This window comes from Leptonotus elevatus, chromosome 19 (genome assembly GCF_054856555.1).
Source record: "Leptonotus elevatus isolate MCC_2025b chromosome 19, RoL_Lele_1.0, whole genome shotgun sequence".
Lineage (NCBI taxonomy): Eukaryota > Metazoa > Chordata > Actinopteri > Syngnathiformes > Syngnathidae > Leptonotus > Leptonotus elevatus.
The window spans coordinates 16,126,024-16,141,530 of record NC_141257.1 but is presented as its reverse complement, the minus strand read 5'-3'; positions in this window follow the sequence as shown (position 1 = coordinate 16,141,530).

The following is a 15,507-nucleotide window of genomic DNA, read 5'->3' as shown; positions in this document are numbered from 1 at the left end:
ATTTTCCTGAGATGATGACAGTGTGGTATGGTATCAATGTGGTTTGTTCACTTATGCAATGGTCCCTAAAAGTGCACCAATAGAGCTATGTTTCTACCCACCCTAATGAAAAGTCAGTTGATGCAGTGGCAACACAAAAGTGGTACAGCGGACCAAACTGAACAGAATTGTACAACCAGGTTGAATTAGGGCTCGAACAACTAGGTGACCTACTCAAAAATCTGATCCTCACATTCTTGACCAGTATTTCAAGCATCTCACCCAAGTGCTCCTACCTGCACTTTTCTTTTGTGTGTAAGCTCCATGTGAAATATGAGGCACATTTCTCACATGTTTAACCTCTGTGTGGAAGAGGAGGCACATAAAGTGAGTCCCAAAATAAATTCAGGGTTGTCTCACTGTCTCTCACTTTGAAAAGTTTTAAAGCGGCCATACGACTTCTGTGAAATCACTCTTGGTATCAGAAAAGAGAGCTGGAGGTGTTAATTTCATGGGTTAGGTCTTAAATTGAGCTCTGCATTTTTTCCCCACAGAGTAGATTAGAGGAAGGTCTCAGTGTCCTCAGGTAAGGCAGGACCTCTTCTCTCTCAGACTCATCGCATCATTCATCCATCCTCTGCTTGACCCAGGTCACCCCAACACCATTTATTGCACCCCAATGGCTGTGCAAAACTCACCTACACTAAGATTAGTGGCACACATAGTCAGTAGTGTTTTTTTACGTGTCCCTCTTGGCCTTCAATGACAACTTGGTACTGATGTCAAATGGACATTGTCCCCTGGCATATTCATGGATGACGTTGCGACCAGGATCTCTCAGTGAGTCAGAGATTAGCAGCATTATCTCTATCCTAAGGTGTAACTGCATTCCATTACTTATGTCAGCTAAGGTTTTAAATGTGTGCTGGTGGCTGGTTTCAGAATAATTATAGCAAAGAAACGGTAAAAGGTCCTATCTTGAATACAAAATTCAGCTATTTTTAAGACACTGAACCTTCCACTCTTTTCAGAAGATTTTCTCCATGGTTTTGAAGGATTTCTGTTGATAAATTTTGCACATTTCAGAGCATTCATTAGGTCACAGGGTTTTGAGGTTACAATCAGAGCTTATGTGACCTAGTTATATTCTTCTACATGACACTTATTCAAAGTTGTCTTCATGGGCTTTATTTTATACATTGCGGTACAGACCACAAAACGAGCTTCACCAAACTGCTTTCATAGAATTTGAAGCATAGAATTGTCTCAATAAGTAGAAATACAGCGAGTCCTGAAGTTACGGCGGAGTTCTGTTCCTACGCTGGTGTTGTAACCCAAATTTTGACTTAAGTCGGATTTCACCGTTAAAGTCGATATTTACATCAAAATATGTTTGTACAGTAATATTAAAAAACATATTTGCGCAACCCGGAAGACGCCGGAACCAATATTTTGTGTTTCTGCATGTCACACACATCTTGCAGTGTTATTTAGATACTTTAGCAACTTAGCATCTCCTAATTCGGCTGTCACTGCCGTCATTTATGCCGTTAAAAGTCTTCTTTATGGTGTTGGTCAGTTATTAAATTCAAATTCAAATTCTGTGTATTTATCTATTAAACCGTAGCAGCACAAATTAATGAACACATTTTGTGTGTGGTAACTTAGCATCTGCTGATTCAGCCACCATGTACAAAGTGCCCGATCACATATTTTGCCTTAATTTAATAACTATACAATCGAGCTACATCTACACGACTAACTGATTCAGTTATTGACTCACCTGATATGAAGTAATCTCTACACAAGCAATGAGGAGGATCCCAAATCCTCCATCTTGTTCACCCTTTTTATGGCTGCTCTGATCCATTGGCTACACATTGGTTCCTCCTTTGGTAGCCTTGAGAATGCTTGATCCTATTTTTGCCTCTTCTCATTGTGGCAGCTGGTCTACAACACCTGTCAATTGTTGTTAAAGTGAGGCGTATATTACTCAAAGAGGCAGACACGTTTTCTATGCTGCCAAAATGGCTGCGCTAACGCCCATATTCGGACGCGTGACGTTAACGTCCGGATCTCTATAGGCGGAATCCGCGGAGTAGAGGTTCATCTTTTTTGGGGGTTGTGTTGCCTCTATTAAGCCATTATGAACCACTCTACACGGTTCCCACCCTTCTAAACATTTGTTACACTTAATAAATGTAACTTTTAAAATGCAAATGTAGAAGGAATACCAAGCTGCTGATGGGCGTGGAGTGGACTCTGCCTTCGACACAACAGGACGACGGAACAGCCACTTAATAACTATGTTAAAGTTTTTATTTTTATCTGAAAATGGCTTACCCTTAACAAGAATCCTATATCGCATTGTAGCTAATGGTAAAATATTTGTGTAAACTGAAACCAAGTTTCCTTGACATCACCTTATCTTATTCTTATTCTTTTATTTATTTATTTATTTATTTTTTATTTATTTTTTATTTATTTTTTATTTTTTTATTTTTTTTATTTAAGAGCTCAGTATTGTTCATTCGGAAATGTCATCATCATTGCTCTTTTTTTTTTTTTTTTTTATATATATATATATATATATATATATATATATATATATATTTTTTTTTTTTTTTTTTGTGTGTGTGTGTGTGGGTGAGTATGTGTATGTGCGTGCGTGCGTGCGTGTATTTGTTAGCTCACCAGAAAACCTATTAGAAAAAATCTCATACCGTTCACCTAAACCGAACACCAGGAGACCCGAGGGGACCGAAGAAAACCAAGGAAGGTGAAATCCAGCACCGACCAGACGCCCCCCACCAGAACTCCTCCCCAGCCCAAGAAACATCCAGACCCCAACAAATCCAAAAAACATAAAATCAGGGAGGCCTCAAGAGACCAAAGGAGAGACCGAGAAAAGGAAGGAAGGACAGACGAAGCCGCGTGAGATCCGCAGACACCAGCCTCCACCGATTCAATAACCTGAGGAGGAAACAGATTGTGTCTGAGTTTCGGTAGATGCTGGTGTGGTGGATCTGGCATGCATGAAAATCTCCACCAAAGAGGGGAGCCGTCGACCCCCGCCGGAACAGAGCAAGCGCAACACCTCAGGGCCCCCCAGGCCGCGGCAGCGCCAAAGGACGACCCCCGGGCCCAGCCAGGGCCACCGGCCGGAGAGCAAACCCAGGAGCAGGAGCGCCCCCCGCCCCAACACGGCCCGCGCCCCCGGCCCAACGCAGCAGGACGGGGCACTGCAGGCCCACCAGGCACCCCACCGGCCCCCAACCCCCGCCCCCACCACGACCCCCCGCCCCCCATCAACCCCCGCCACTCACCCCAACCCAGCTCCAGCCGCCCCCAATCCCCCAGACACCCCCCACCCCCAGCACCCCCCCACCCCGCAACCCCCACCACCGCCCCCCTCCCAACAAAGCCGCCCCCCCACCCCGACCCCACCCCGACCAACCGGCAGCCCCCCAACCCCCAGCCCCCGGGGACCACCCGCACCCAGGCACCGGCGCCGAAGAGGACAGGGGACCGCAGCACTGCTCTATACTGCGGCCCACAACCGATGGCACCCCCACAAGCCCCCCCCCACACCCACAAGTTGTGTGGTGTATTAAAATTGGAGGGGAGTTGTAGGGTGAAGACGGTGTTTCCACCCTACCCCACCCTCCAAAGTGTGTTATGTGCCCTATATATCTATAAAAGTGTATTGTGCAAACCTAGTGTAGTGAGTTAAGAGGAGTGACCAGCGGGGCCCTCCCCAACCGGGCGGGGGCAGGAGGCGCACCGGCCCACCAAGCCCCCACCCACCCCACCAGGACCCCGGCGGGCATATGGGACCCGTCCGGCGGGGCGATAGGGCTCGCCCCCCGGATACTGGGTCCCGCCCGAGGTGTCAGGACGCCCACCGGAGCGGGGCGGGCACGACACCAAACCCCAGCCACCCCCGCCGGCCCCCATAGCACCGAGACCCGGGCCATGGATGGAGCCCCCGGCCCAGGGGAGGGGAAGGAAGGCGTACCGGGGAGGGGGAAGGGAGGAGGGAAGGGGACGACAAGAAGGGCAGGGGGCAGCGGCAGGGACGCAAGGAGAGGGGGAGAGGAGGAGGAAGGGTGACGAGGGAGAGGGGACAGGGAGGCGGAGGACGGGCGGGGAGAGGCGAGGAGGGAGAGGCAGCAAGGGGGAGGAAGGGGGAGGGGAGAGGGAACCACCGGGCACCCCGGCGGCCCACAGGCCCCGAACCGCGTCGCCGGGCCCAGAGCGACGGACCGCGCCGGAACGGCGCCGCCCCCGACATCAGGGAAAGCCCCGCAACGCAGCACCCCCCAAGAGACCCAGGGAACGGCCAAGACGCAGCCGCCACCCAGCAGCCAACAGAGGGGCAGACCCGCCCACTCCCCGCCAGGGGGGACAGCACCCACAGAATTAACCCACTGGCATGCCGTGAATCCGAATATCAACCCCTGGTGCCCATCGGAGGTGAATCCGCTCGATCCCGCTGGCAGCAGCCGGGTTCCTGACTATAGAAACACAACCATTAGTTACAAATTGCCTAATACAGAAACATCAATGCAAGTTATAACGCTGCTGTGGCTCTCGCTAACAGGCAGAATTAAAATCCAAGTTTAGGTTAAAAAATTCTATATACGTAGACCATGTTTCTTTAAATTTTGACATTTGGTTTTTATTTGAGGCAGATATTTTTTCCATTAAAATATGATTTATGAGGAGGTTAGACCATTGGTCGATATTCAAAGTTTGTTTATTTTTCCAGTTAACAAGAATTGTTTTTTTTGCGATAGTAAGGGCTACAAGTATAGATTGAAATTGTTTATGTGGTAAGTCAATTGTTGTTAAGTCACCTAGCAAACAAAAGTTTGGAGAGAACGGTATCCTACAGTCCAAGACAGCGGAAAGTTTTTCTAAGACTTTAGTCCAGAAACACATAACCGGAGTACATAACCATAAAGCATGAAAATAAGTGTCTGTAGTGTTTTGTAAACACTGGAGACAAATGTCGGAGTCTGAGAGTCCCATTTTCTTCATCATATATTGAGTAATGTATGTTCTGTGAATAATTTTATATTGGATAAGTTGTAAATTTGTGTGTTTTGTCATTTTAAAAACATTTTCACAAACTTGAATCCAAAAGACCGATTCCGGAGCTATAGACAAGTCTGTTTCCCATTTTGAGATGGGTAAAGACGTTTTATCAGTATATGAAAGTAACTTATATATTTTTGAGATTTTTTTTGTTGTTGTCGGAGAAAGCTTGGTAATATCTTTAGCTAAAACAGGCGGTTGGAGCGTACCCTGGAGTGTTGGAATTTGTTTTTTTTATCATACTTTTAACTTGCAAATAATGTAAAAAGTTTCCGTTTTTTATTTTATATTTTTGGAGCAAGGATGTATATGATATTCTTATTCTTATTTGTCTTCTTCTAAACTAGACGAAGAAGAAGCAACTTCAAAGCAGAAAAGTAGTGCAAAGTAGAGAACCGGAGTGATGGCAACTTATTTTCTGTTTCCACAACAATTTAGGGCATTAATTGACTAGGATTGTACCTTTGACTACAATGCAATGCAGGATTCTAGCTAAAGTAAGCCATTTTTAACTAACTAAAGGTTTAACATAAGCGGACATTTCATCGTCCACTTGGTCTGACTTAGAAAAATAGCAAGAAAACCAAGAAATAGCAGGGTGAAATTGAAATAGATAAAATCATGGCCACAAATGAAACCCACAATAGAGTGAGCCGCAACAACTGGACCGCGATATACTAACGACTTTGAAAAGGATACATGTGAAGCAAAATTAAAGTTTCCTGAGTAAAAACGTTCTCATTAGTCGTCCCCCACGTTATAATTCCTAATTATATTTCCTCATTGAAACCTCATTTCAGAAAGGTAGAGAACAGCATTCTCCCTACTTTGTAATTGAGTCAGAAAAGAGCGCGAGCACACTGAGTCAACTTGCCTTTTAAAGGATAATGGCATCATTTGTTTTGTGTCCATTAAGAAGCAATGCTATTTTATTAATTCCTCAACTCTGTTTCAAGCATCTTCCTAATTAATTCCATTTTGTTTTTCAGATTAAGGAAGCTTCTGCAGATTAATGGTGCGGAACAAAAATGTTGTCAAGATGCTGATGTGTCTCATCTACATGGGGTGAAAATTCTGTCATTAGATACAAAAGCCTGATGACTACAACTTTTTCTTTTAATTGGACTCTTGCTTCCAGTGTGGGGGGCTTTATTTCTTCTGTGTAACCGATTAAGATGCAAAGTAATCAAATAAATGCTAGAGAGAATAAATGTGTTGCTCTGACATGAATCTAATCACCTATAGACATTTAGTATATGGTCCTATAGACACTTTTTCAGCACTGAAAATGTGTTGTACTTTAATACTGTTATGATAATGTATCTGTCAAAAACAAAACTATAAATACTTATTATTAGGTTGTCCATGATCATAACTCCCAAAAAGGAATACACTGTGGAAAATCACACATAGTCTCTCTTCTCTAGTAACAGTCAGTGATTTTGTATGCAGCTGATACAGGTCACCACTAAGTCCACATCAAGTTTCGTAGTTAAATGACATGGCAGAAAGTATTGCTGATCAATATATCGTTTTGAGACCGAAATTGCAATCTCAGACAGTGCGGTTTTGAAATCGTCAAAGCTACGGTTTTATTTAAAGGGCTCTTATCCCCCAAGTTTGCCAATCAGTGGAATGCCACAGTGCTCACACACACGAGCCAGCTCCGAAATGGTTATATATATATATATATATATATATAAAAATAAAAAAAAGCGTCGCATGTACGTCACGCTGTCGCCGAGTCACCCGGAGGTGCTTTGTTTTGCGGCTGCTTGACAAGTTGAATGTGACAACACAGTCTGTGATTGAGAACGCGAGGCGCTAAGTTAACTTGCTCCGCGGCCGAACGGACAGACTTAGGCTACGTTCACACTGCAGAAGTTAAGCCCAATTCTGATATTTTGTTAAATCCAATCTTTTTATGGACTGTTCACATTACAAAAACAAATGCGACTTCAATGTCAATGCAACGCGCCTGTGATGTGACTCGCATGCACAAAGAGCACATGTTGAGTGACGTGTACCCAAAATAAACAACGTAACGTTGCAGAGTTTACGGAAGTAAATATGGCCCTGACTCGACGCAATGTTTTTCCTCAAGCCAAGCCGTGGACGCAAGCGACCTTGTTGAGCCGCATTTTGTAGTAATGGTGCCTTTTGTAATAAACGTCCAAAATGTAATAACTTTTTCATTTCATTTTGAAATAAAGCCGCATTTTGTAATAAACTGCCGCATTTTGTAATAAACTGCCCAAAAGCATTTTGTAATAAACTGCCCAAAAGCATTTTGTAATAAACTGCCCAAAAGCATTTTGTAATTAATGTTGCCGCATTATGTAATAAGTTATTACATTTTGAGAAAATTATTACAAAATGCACTTGCAACTTTTTTATTCTCTAGAAAATGTAATAACATGGTGCATTACATAATAACAATTCTAAATTATTGTTTATTTGTTTGTTAATCGTATTTTATTTTACTTTAAAGTATTTGTAAAAGTTAGGCCTATTATTAGTATCACTGTATTAGCCTAGTAGCAGTACTTAGCAATTACTATCAGTACACTATTCAAAGGTTGCATTAGCAGAGAATATTCTGTAAATTCCAGATTTTTTTTATTGGATACCAAAACCACATCAAGAATAGTTATAAACATTCAACAAACCATATAATGCTTCTTATAATACAGAACAAAACTGTGGGTATCAAAATGTAATCCATTTGTAAACATTAACATATGCACATACAAAATAGAAACGCTGATGAATAGGTAAAGAACAGCTTTATTTATGCATTTATAGAACCTTTCAACAAAAATAAATGCAACCAACACATGCAGGCTTGCGGCCAATTTAAAATAATAATGAACCAATGTAAGTGTCTTCTGCTTGTTTAGAGAGCTGCTGTGACCAGCAAATTTTTGGTAGGACAGGCTGAACAGGGGGTGTAGTCAGAACAGGGTCCTCAGGCTCATCAGGCTGGATAGGTGGGTCACACTCATCTAGTGAGTCAGGCTCGATTGGTGGGTCAGACTCATCTGGTGAGGCAGGCTGGATTGGTGGGTCAGACTCATCTGGTGAGTCAGGCTGGATAGGTGGGTCAGACTCATCTGGTGGGTCAGACTCATCTGGTGAGGCAGGCTGGATAGGTGGGTTAGACTCATCTGGTGGGTCAGACTCATCTGGTGAAGCAGGCTGCAGTGGTGAAAGTGTGTTGTTGTCATATAACTGTCCTGCTTGAGCATCCAAAACATGCTCTATAAATGGTGTGACTGGTCCCTCCAAACTCAGATAATGTTCTCCATGCCCCTCTGCCACATGACCAAGTACTAGCACTGGATTGTTGTGACAATATATGTTTGACTCTGACACAATAGTTGAGGCATTGATTCCCAGAGAGGAAATTACAAGAAACTGGACCTGGAAAATTTCAGATGCTCTTTGCAATGTAATGTGGTCACCATAGGTTCCAGTTCGGGCCATTCTTTCCAAGTATCCATCCCAGTCATTGCCCTCGACAATGTTGAACAAGAGTGTTCCATTTCCATTGTATGGATAATTCCTGAGGTCTTGGACAATTTCATCTCTTAAGCTTTCTGGTGATCTAAGTATTCCAAGGGTGGATAGCTGGTCAGCCATGGCTGCAAACTGACAATTTCCATCTGGGTCAGGGTCATAGCGAATGCTTAACTCCATGGACATAAATTCCTCTAGTCTGTCTGTGTGTGTGTACTGAAACAAAAGTGGGTTTAGGCCTCTCCTTGATGGTGCTGTCTTGGGTTTTTTAGAGTGTCTTTTTTCGCAGCCGGGTAGCACTAGTTATATCCGACACGAAGAACCATTTTTGTGTTTGTCGGAGGGTCTTTGGGTCCCTAAAACTCACTTTGTATTTTGAGAGCTTTCGATTTTTTTTCACAATTGTACCACGCCTTACGTGATACTTTTTGGAGACTCGATGGGAACCATCCCTCATTCTGACCAAAACAGCGTCCTTAACATTGTAGTGTTGTGAAAGGTTTTGTTTGAATGCACGCTTGATCATTAGTTTAGCACAGTGCTCAGAGGCCTTCCGTGCCATTCTTCTCACCCTTTTTCGTTTAGTATCAAATTTTTCTCGATGTCTCAAGGATGGTAAAGTTGAATGTTGATTCCTCACAGACTCCTTACGAACAGCAGATGGAGAACCGCATAAAGGATGCCTTATGCTGTTGCTTTTTCTTGCATAGTATACTTCAAATGGAGACCTCCGGCCTAAAACTTCTTTAAGATCCTCATTGAGCACTCTTTAATATACAGGTAGGTGCTTGACCCAGTTAACTCCGTTCCGTTGAAATTTCACCAGATCATACATGATCTTCTTTCTTGGCTTTGTGGATGATATGCTGAACTTTCAATTATTTTCACTTGCAGAGATGTCATTAGAATTTTCACTGCCCCTTTAAACTCAGTCCCTTTGTCATGTTGTAACACTTTGGGTGGTCCATGTTCACGATAAATCTTGTTAAGATGTTTGGCAATTTCAACACTACTTTTTCTTTTCAATGGTTTCAGCCACATGTAACGACTGAACACATCTATCACTGTAAGAATGTAACGTTATAAAGCCTGACCATAATTAATTTTCATTTTTCCCATGTCCAATAGGTCAATTTGGTGTCGATCTTGCACTTCTTTGGCTTGAATGGTCATCAAAGGGGGCTTATTCAGAAACTTTGCATTTTGAAGTTGGTACCACTCAGTTCTGTTCAAGATTTCCTGCACCTTTCTTTCATTTATGCCAATATGATGCATTCTCAGTCGTTTGCTCAACTTTCTTGCTCCAGAACCCTTAGTATCATCGAGACCCTTTTTAACAACACAATCAACATTAGATTGTAGCATGACTGGCTTGAATAGACCCCTTGATTTCTCCAGAGACGCACCAAGGCATTTTGTTGAATTCTTGTGCGTTCAGAAACTGGAACATGAAACTCTCCTCTCAACTTGCGAACTATGACATTGTACATTTCCTCGGTCATTGCTTGCTTTTGTCCATGGCCTACAGTGAGCCCCAGCAGGGTGCAGGTCAGGGTTATAATTAGCAGACCTACAAGGGTGACAAAAGAGGGAAAATGTTTAACTCCCAAAACTAAACTGCATTTTGTGCCTTTTTTTTGTCCGCAGGCGGGCCGGTGCAAGTAGACAGGTTAATGCAGTGAGCATAACTTGGACAATGCAGGTTTAAATTCAGTCATATCATTTATTTTCAAGGGCAAAACATCTACATAACTTTAGATCAACTGCAACATGTCTTTATACTTCCATATATTCAATTACACAGATAATATTTGACACAGTTTTTTCATACCTGGCATCATGTTGAACTCTGTTGGCTGTCTCAATTAAGCATGCAAGCAGTGCATGATCCTTGTAGAACTGATGCAGCAGCCAATCAGATTACAGCCCGCCCTCCCCTCCCTGGCTGAGTGACAGACCATGTAGAGCTTTGAATTTGGCCACAAGTTATTGGCCTATATAATTCCAAACGCGTTCTGTCATACATAGATTTATTGGGCTACATAGCTCTAAGGGGAATTGCATAAAATAAAATAAAAAGTCACTCTTGTATAAATTCATTGTTTAACAAACAACAATAATAGGTATTATTACATAATGCACCATGTTGTTACATTTCCTAGAAAATAAAAAAGTTGCAAGTGCATTTTGTAATAATCTTCTCAAAATGTAATAACTTATTACATAATGCGGCAAAATTCATTTATTTATTATTATTACAAAATGCGTTGGGGCAGTTTATTACAAAATGCGGCAGTTTATTACAAAATGCGGCTTTATTACAAAAGTTATTACATTTTGGACGTTTATTACAAAATGCACCATTATTACAAAATGCGGCTCAACAGACCTTCATCAGTGCCATATGCAAATTTAGCTGTGCCAACGCACGCTACTTTTTTTTTTCCTGAGAGCTCAGTATTGTTCATTTGGTAAACTTACCGATTCAACATGTCATCATTATTGCTCTCTCTCTTTTTTTTTGTGCATGAGTATGTGCGTGTGTGCATATGTGCGTGCATGTGAGTTTGTACTCATTAATTCACCTGAAACCTATTAAAAATCCCATACCCTTCACCTGAACCGAATACTTCAGAATCCCGATAGTTGTGAAGTTGTCAGGTGACCCGAGGAGTGATCAAAGAAAAGAGAGAAGAGTAAAATCCAGCACCGACCAGACACAACCTACTACACACAGGATTACAAACCAGAATATTTCACAAACCCCAGAAGCATATAAACTCCTACAAATTAGGGAGACCTCAAGAGACTAAAGGAAAGACTAAAGAAAGGAAGGAAGGATAAAGTAGAATGTGAACCACAGACATCAGCCTCCACCAATTCAGCGACCAGGGGAAAAAGCAGATTGTGTTTGAATTTCAGTAGATGCTGGTGTGGTGGATCTGGCATGCATGAATAACTTCCACCAAAGAGGGGAGCCGTCGACCTAGGACACGGCAAGTACAACCCTCATAGGCCCCCAAGGCCTCGGTAGCGCCAGTGCACAACCCCCGGGCCCCGCGGGGGCCACCAGCTGAAGAGCAAACCCAGAAGCCCGGAGCACCCCCCACTCCAACACGGCCGTGCCCCCACCCAACGCAGCAGAACAAGGCACGGCAGGCCCACCAGGCACCCCACCGGCCTACAGCCCCTGCTCCCCCCCCACGACTCCCACAGGAATCGCCCCCCGGATACCGGGGCCCGCCTGATGTGGCAGGAGGCTCACTGGAGCGGGGCAGGCCACGCATTACCCCCAGCTGCCCGCCAGCGGTGGAGGGCGGACAAGGGAGGGGGACGGGATGGGGGGAAGAGACGACAAGAAGGAGAAGGGGCGGCGGCAGGGCAGTAGGAAAAGGGGGGAGTAGGAGAAAGGGGCGACAAGGGAGAAGAAACCGGGGGGCGGAGGAGGACGGGCAGGGGGAGGCGAGGAGGAAAAGACGGCAAGGGGGAGGAAGGGGGAGGGGAGAGTGAACCACGGGGCACCCCGGAGGCCCACTCACCCCAAATTGCGTCGCCGGGCACGGAGCGACGGACCGCGCCGCCCTGGACACCAGAAGAGCACCCCAATGCAGCACCCCCAAGAGACCCAGGAAACGGCCAAGACGCAGCCGCCACCCAGCAGCCAAAGGAGGGGCAGAGCCGCCCACGCTCGTCCAGGGGGGCCAGCACCTAGAAAGTTAACCAACAGGCATTCAGTGATTCCGAACATTAACCCTTAGTGCCCATTGGAAGTGAATCTTGAGGAATTGGTGACTGTAAGGAGTTATTTGATGTGGTCTACTCGATCCTGCTGGCAGCAACTGGGTTCCTGACTATAAAAACACAACCATTAAATACAAAATGCAGAAGCAGCAATATAAGTTATAGCGGTGTGGTGGCTCTCGCTAACAGGCAGAATCAAGTTACCAGATTGAAATTAAAAGATTCTATGTACGTAGACCATATTTGTATACATTTTTATTTTATTTTTTTCCGAAGCAGAGATCCCCCCCCCCCCTTAAAATGTGATTTATGAGGAGGTTAGACCATTGGTCGATATTCAGAGTTTTTTCCAGTTAACAAGAATTGTTTTTTGGGCGATAGCAAGGGCTACAAGTGTAGATTGTAATTGTTTACGTGGTAAGTCAGTTGTTGTTAGGTCACACAAGCTTGGAGATAAAGGTATCCTACAGTCGAAGATAGCAGAATGTTTTTCTAAGACTTTAGTCCAGAAATACATAACCGAAGTGCATAACCATAAAGCATGAAAATAAGTGTTGGACGTGTTTTGTAAACACTAGAGACACATGTTGGAGTCTGAAAGTCCCATTTTCTTCATCATGTATTGAGTAATATGTGTTCTATGAATAATTTTACAGTGGATAAGTTGTAAATTTGTGTGTTTTGTCATTTTAAATATGTTATCACAAACTTGAATCCAAAAATCTGATTCTGGCGTTATAGACAGATCTGTCTCACATTTCAAGATGGGTAAATACATTTTATCTGTATATGAAAGTAACTTGTATATTTTTGAGAATTTCTTTGTTGTTGTCGGAGAAAGCTTTGTAATATCCTTAGCATAAACAGGCGTACCCTGAAGTGTTGGAATTTGTTTCTTTACTATATTTTTAACTTGCAGATAATGTAAAAAATTATGTTTTTTATTTTGTATTTTTGAAGCAAGTTTGCATATGATATAAACGTATTATCTGAGAAAAGATGGTAAAGATGTGTAATTCCTTTCTGCTCCCACAAACCTAAATAAAACGATTGATTGCTAAGTTGAAAGTAGGGTTATGCCATATAGGGGAAAAAACCCGCAGGGCTCCAATTGTGATTTCGTAATTTCTAGTGCCTTCAGGCGGTGAGGGTGGCGGTAATCATTGGGTTTTTAAAACAATTGTGTCGCCTAATCGATGTTGTAATAAAGAGTAAATCTAAAAGTCTGAGGTTGTTACAATCCTTCTGTTCTAGTTCCAGCCAACAGTTGGTATCTCTGTTGGGTTGAGCCCATAGAATGATATATTGTAGCTGGTTAGCTATGTAGCTATGCATAAAATTTGGTGCCTCTAGTACCTCCTTTGGATTTGCTTTTCTTAAGAGTAAATAAAATAATCTTCACTTTTGTTTTTATTCCAGTAGAATTTTGTAACGACCGAGTCCAGTTACTAGAACCACTTAGATGTAGGTTTGAATGGAATCATTGAGAAAAAATAATTTATTTTGGGTAAAACTTTCATTTTAATGGTGGCTATTAGTCCTATTAGAGGAATAGGAAGATTATTCCAGCGCTCCAGGTCACAGTGAATGCTATCCAGAAGTTTAAATGAATTAAATCAGTTAATTTAGGTGAGAATTTTATGCCTAAGTATTTTAAATTACCTATAGGAAAAGAGTAATGTGGGTCCTGGCTTGCAGGGTTCCATGAATTTTCTGTAATATGTAGTAGTGTTGATTGTGTCCAGTTAATAGAATAATCTGATAAATGTGAGAATTTAGTTATTAAGTGTAGCGATTATTTGGGTTACTTTGGTTGTTTGTAGGAGCAAAATAAACGATAAAAATCCTATTATCAAGTATTCATAATCTGAAGTGGCTACTTTAGTTAATCATGGAGTTCTTTGCTTTCATAAGAGAATTACTAATCCACTCAGTAAACACAAAGGATTCGGCAGAAATAGAATTTCTAGACAACAAATGTATTTAGTGAACACACATATATCAGTCACAGCCTATTAATGAAACGGAATAAAAATGTGAATCAAAGATAAAAAGAAAACATGCAACCTAACTAACTAAGATAAAAAGGGAATGAAAAAGGTAGATAAAGGATAAAGATGGATGCGTTTTGACCTGTCAATCCTTTTAAGTGTTGCATCAGTAGTATATGGTCAGATTGCAATGAAGGCGCAATTTACGGACTGGTTCAGTCGCACGGGAGAGAGAGAGAGAGACTCGAGCGTCGATCCTCGGTTGAATGCTGGAATGCTGCACCAGGACTCTGGTTGGTGGCAAGGTGCACGCACAGCGTGGAGGCCGTGGCAGGTCCTTGACTGGCGCACATCCAGCTGGAATGTTGCCCGGGAGTCTCTGGCTGCTGTTCGGTGATGCACGCGCGGCGTGGAGGTTGCGGCAGTTGGTGTGGGCGCTGCGGGCCGCCTCGGGCTCACGGCTGGACAGACATGCGTGCCTTGGGGATGCGCAGGGTGGCTGACTTAATACGTGCTTTGGTCGCGCATGGTGGCTCAAGTCCGGGGCTCAAAGGAAGAAGCCGCGTGGTCATCCTCAGCGACCACGTTTCTAGTGATGATCAGGAAAAGTTCATGGGGCCAGACGTGAGCTGCAGAGCAGGCGGGGGAAAGCGGAGGGAAGAGAGTTCATGGGGCCAGACGTGAGGTGGAGAGAGGGCGGAAGAGTTGCAGGAAAAGAGAACGAGATTCCTTCGCGTGCTGGCTTTTAAACTGTGTCCCAGGGGGCCGGCAGTTTAGAGTTTGGTCCCATCCAATTCCGTGCGCATGAAGCAGACTTGGTCGACTGAGACAAAGCTTTTGGGATAGTATTTGATAATTTTTTTTATCAGAACTGACAAGCCAGATGGCTCATTTATCATTCTGAACACATTTCAAACATTCCCGCGATCATAAAGTTATTGAATCCGCTAGGCTTACTAATTAGCTAAACTTAGGTGGCTACAGAAATGACACACATCATTTATTTGAGATAGACATATAGGTTGTGTACAAAGATAAACAATAGGAGTCACTTGATGTCAGTCCAGTACATAGAGTCCGTGTATGTACCGAATTATGTAGACTTCAGATTAATTAGGAGCGGCAGGATTGTTGAGGATAACCGATAGTGACCGCTGGAGGGCACTGTTGTACCATA